The 5283-nt window shown below is 42.6% G+C and overlaps 1 pseudogene; it reads right to left on the minus strand.

Annotated features, from left to right (window-relative positions):
* Positions 1–516: 516 nt before the first annotated feature.
* LOC124607597 lies at positions 517–634 on the minus strand (annotated as a pseudogene).
* Positions 635–5283: the final 4649 nt, after the last annotated feature.

Here is a 5283-nt window from a genome sequence, read left to right on the forward strand (position 1 = left end):
TACTAGTAATAGGGAACACACGAACGTATTTTGTAGATCTAAGCTAGGTGTCTAACTTAAAGATAACAGGAAGCGAATCCCCTGCGACGTACAGACGTAGTTAAATGGAAGTGGCCTGCTGGTACAACAGCTACACACTCTGCACAGGGAAATATTACTAACACAGAATAACTAGTGGCAACACATGAGTAAAGTAATAATTGCTTACTAAAAAATATACATCACAAATACAAACGGTATAAGTGGAGATATTTTTATTCGTGACTGTGGACAGCATTTACTTCTTTTGCAGCTGTACGTATTAGGGGGAAAAAGGCACAGCGTCTTCAGGCCACAAGTGGCCCATCGGGACCATCCGACTCCCGTGTCATCCTCAGTTGAGGATGCGGATAGGAGGGACGTGTGGTCAGCACACCGCTCTCCCGGTCGTTATGATGGTATTCTTGACCGAAGCCGCTACTATTCGGTCGAGTAGCTCCTCAATTGGCATCACGAGGGTGAGTGCACCCCGAAAGATGGCAACAGCGCATGGCGGCCTGGATGGTCACCCATCCAAGTGCCGACCACGCCCGGCAGCGCTCAACTTCGGTGATCTCACGGGAACCGGTGTATCCACTGCGGCAAGGCCGTTGCCGTAGGTATTAGGAATAGTATGTTTTTAGTTTGGTTAGTACCTCCAAGTACGTGTGGCAAGAGTAAGCTACTAATGTTTATTTTCCCTGGGCAGCTGGTCATGTGTTGATGCATGGACACGTGGACGCAAAACGGTTAGTCTACACTGACAGGCGTAATCCACTTAGTGGTGTAGCTACGACAATACAGAGAAAATCAGGTAGCAAATTATACGACGTGTCTATGGGAACACTGTTTGCTGCGGAGAAAAAACGGCTAACACCCTGGCACGGGTACCAATGATCACATTATCTGCACTTAAACCCTTATCTTCCTGTATACACTCAACTTTTGTTTCCCTAGATTGCGTGGCACTGATGAACCTAGTCTACGAGACACTACGTGAGTTTTGTGTTACTGAAGTCCAGAGAGTTCAAGTTCAGACTCTCAATAATAAACACTTGGAGTATCACTTGGAATAACGTTTGACACTCGGCGTAAACTCTCTGACGACTAAGTAGGTCGGTACTGCTGATAACTTATCGGCAACTATAGAGAATTGTGGCAGCGACGCTACGGTCGCAAGTTCGAATCCTGCCTCGGGCATGGATGTGTGTGATGTCCTTAGGTTAGTTAGGTTTAATTAGTTCTAAGTTCTAGGCGACTGATGACCTCAGAAGTTAAGTCGCATAGTGCTCAGAGCCATTTGAGCCATTTTTTGTGGTGGCGACTACTGAAGGCTGCTGGACGACAACTGAGTGATGACCTTCCGAGAACTGAGTGGTAGCTGGAGCTGCAACCGCTGTAACTGGAATTTGCCGACTGTTTGCGTACAGTCGCTTAAATCGTGTGCTCGACGTGGGAATGTCATCCTGTGAACCGTTTGGCCCATGTAAAAAATAGTTCAGGGCTGCAGCGGCTGGAGGACATAACTAATGGCGGATAGTAAATTATATTATAGAAATGCAGGACATAATGGTAAAAAATGTAGAAAATGTGCCAAAAATGTAAGACATTATTAGTGAATCTAATAATAATGTCAATCATGGTTTAAATTCTATTTACTTATACCCACAGGAATATGCATACATTTGTATTTTCATGAAATTTAGATAGTTTTCAGTGTGATCATCAACAGCAGTCTGTTACACTTCTTTGAATAACTGACCTTGCGCAAAACATACATTCCAATATTCAAGAAAGGAAATAGGAGTAACCCACTGAATTACCGACCCATATCAGTGACCTCAATTTGCAGTAGGATTTTGGAGCATATACTGTACTCGAACATTATGAATCACCTTGAAGAAAATGACTTATTGGTACATAACCAACACGGATTCAGAAAATATTGTTCTAGCTCAACACAGCTAGCTCTTTCCCATGAAGCAATGAGTGCTGTCGACAAGGGATCTCCGATCGATTCCATATTCCTAGATTTCCAGGAGGCTTTTGACACCGTTCCTCACAAGCGACTATTAATCAAATTGCGTGCATATGGAGTATCGTCTCAGTTGTGTGACTGGATTCATGATTTCCTCCCAGAGAGGTCACAGTTCGTAGTGATAGACGGTAAATCATCGAGTAGAACAGAAGTTATGTCTGGCGTTCCGCAAGGTAGTGGCTGGCTCTAAACACTATGGGACTTAACATCTGAGCTCATCAGTCCCCTAGACTTAGAACTACTTAATCCTAACGACATCACACACATCCATGCCCGAGGCCGGATTCGAACCTGCGACCGTAGCAGCAGCGCGGTTCAAGACTGCAGCGTCTAGAACCGCTCGGCCACTGCGGCCGGCCGCAAGGTAGTGTCATAGGCCCTCTGCTGTTCCTGATTTACATAAATGACGTAGGTGATAATCTGAGCTGCCCGCTTAGATTGTTTGCAGATGATGCTGTAATTTATAGTCTAGTAAAATCATCAGACGATCAATTCCAATTACAAAATGATTTAGAGAGAATTTCTGTATGGTGCGAAAAGTGGCAATTGGCACTAAACAATGAAAAGTGCGAGGTCATCCGCATGGGTACTAAAAGAAATTCGATAAATGTTGGGTAAACGATAAATCACACAAATCAGTTCGACTAAATACCTAGGATTTACAATTACGAGCAACTTAAATTGGGATGACCACTTAGATAATATTGTGTGGAAGGCGAAACAAAGACTGCGCTTTGTTGGCAGAACACTTAGAAGATGCGACAAACCCACTAAAGAGACGACCTACATTATACTTGTCCGTCCTCTGCTGGAATATTACTGCGCGGTGTGGGATCCTTACCAGGTAGGATTGACGGAGGACATGGAAACAGTGCAAAGAAGGGCACCCCGTTTCGTGTTATCGCGCAGTGGGGGTGAGAATGTCAACACGCGAGTATGGGCGGCAGTCACTGAAACAAATGCGGTTTTCTTCGCGGCAAGATCTATTCACGAAATTCCAATCACCAACTTTCTCTTCCGAATGCGAAAATATTTTGTTGATACCCACCTACATAGGGAGAAATGATCATCATAATAAAATAAGAGAAATCAGAGCTCGAACTTAAAGATTTAGGTGTTCCTTTTTCCCACGCGCCATTCGAGAGTGGAATGGTAGATAAGTAGTATGACAGTGGTTCGCTGAACCCTCTGCCAGGCACTTAAGTGTGAATTGCAGAGTAGCAATGTAGATGTAGATAGATGTAGGAACATCTAGGTTGTTACTCTCGAAGCTGTTCTTATGAAGAGAAGATACATTATCTAATATTGTAGTCATCTGAACAATGGATGTTTGTTCACTTTCAATCTGTTTTATCCCATCATGAAATACAGTCATCAGTGAATGTAAGTGATATAAATAAGGCCAATAGTTCTAAGTGCTGTACCGCTTGGCTAGCACTTTGATGGATGACCATCCGGGTCTGTAGGGCACTGCTGGCAAGCAGAGCGAACTCAGCCGTTGTGAGTCCAGCTGAAGAGCTACTTGACTGATAAGTGGCGGCTCCGGTAACGAAAACTGACGACGACCAGGGGAGTGATGCGCTGATCACATGTGCCGCCATATCCGCATCCAGTGACGCATATCGGATGAAGATGATCAGTACCGTTGGGCCTTCCGAGGCTTGTTCAGTTTAGTTTTAGATGTAAATAAGTCTTAGTCAATCTATTTTGAGAGGAAATCTTTAGACCTTCAGGAGCATTGGATATGCACAAAAAGTAAGATTCTGAAGTCTCCAGAATGAGATTTTCACTCTGCAGCGGAGTGTGCGCTGATATGAAACTTCCTGGTAAATTAAAACTGTGTGCCGGACCGAGACTCGAACTAGGGACCTTTGCCTGTCGCAAGTACTTGCCCGCAAAAGGCAACGGTCCTGAGTTCGAGTCTCGGTCCGGCACACAGTTTTAATCTGCCAGGAAGTTTCAAGATTCTGAAGCATCGTACATCTCAATTACTCCGTGAACGGCGGTTATCACTTGGTTTTACCGTGACTACGATGCTGTTTGAATCTAATTTCTACAAATTCAGAATACTACTTGGGTCTCTCAGTTGATGATGATGAGGTCCCATAGTCCGAGGAGCGTAGGGAACGATGCGGGAGACCCACACCGACGACTAGGCAAGGTCCTAGCGGAGGTGGTTTGCCATTGCCTTCCTTCGACCGTAGTGGGGACGAATGATGATGATGAAGACGACACAACAACACCCAGTCATCTCGAGGCAGGGAAGCGAGAACGCTACCGCAAGACCACGAGCAGAGGACAGTCTCTCAGTTCTTACTGTGGATAGAGAAAAGTAATTGCACAGCTTGGAAATAACACACTAAATCCACACTTAAACTATGGACCCAATGTTGAATGGCAGTGTTAATAATGTGAAATGCGCAACACATTTCAACTAAATTTTCATTAATACGGACTTTAATTTGGTCAATGATTTTTTACCTTCTGGACGACTTATGCCGTCAAAGTTAGTGTTCATATTGTCAGCTTCAAATGCTATACATTTCTTTTCTACTCCTGATCCTACTAAAGTATTTCAAACATAGGATGTCGTTTCAGCACTTTCATTTGGAATAGTTTCAGTTTCGACCACCTTTGTCTGCATACTTCCAGCTTTAACGTCAAAATATTGTACTAAAATACTTTCAGAAAACCATGAGTACTGCTGTCGGTACTAACCCCAAACCAAAAAAATTTCTTCAAGATGTTGTATTGAAAAATTTTTTGTTTATTTGTAGACGCAATCACATTCTTATGACACAATTATAACCGATTTCGGCCATACAATGACCATCTTCAGATTCTATAACAATACAAAAGAAAATTTATATTAAAACCTAAAAATAAATGCAATTTTTAACCAGGCTTATTAGTAATCTACTGAATTTATGCGAAATACATGTAGTTCATACCTAAAAGCGGCATACACTGAACACAGGTTCATGTGTTGTCAAACTAGCTATAAAATGTAAAACCTCGATCTTATATAGATATAAAAATTTTTTAGATTTTGTTCCCCTTTTTTATATACATTTGGCCCAAATATTAATAATAAATTTGTTATATTTTAGGCTTTTGAAAAATAAAGACCATCTTATAGAGGACGCGCGCGTCTAGCACAAAGAGGGGGATCAAAATCTAACAAATATCTATATAAGACCGAGGTTTTACATTTTATAGCTAGTTTG

This window comes from Schistocerca americana, chromosome 3, assembly GCF_021461395.2.
Source record: "Schistocerca americana isolate TAMUIC-IGC-003095 chromosome 3, iqSchAmer2.1, whole genome shotgun sequence".
Classification (NCBI taxonomy): domain Eukaryota; kingdom Metazoa; phylum Arthropoda; class Insecta; order Orthoptera; family Acrididae; genus Schistocerca; species Schistocerca americana.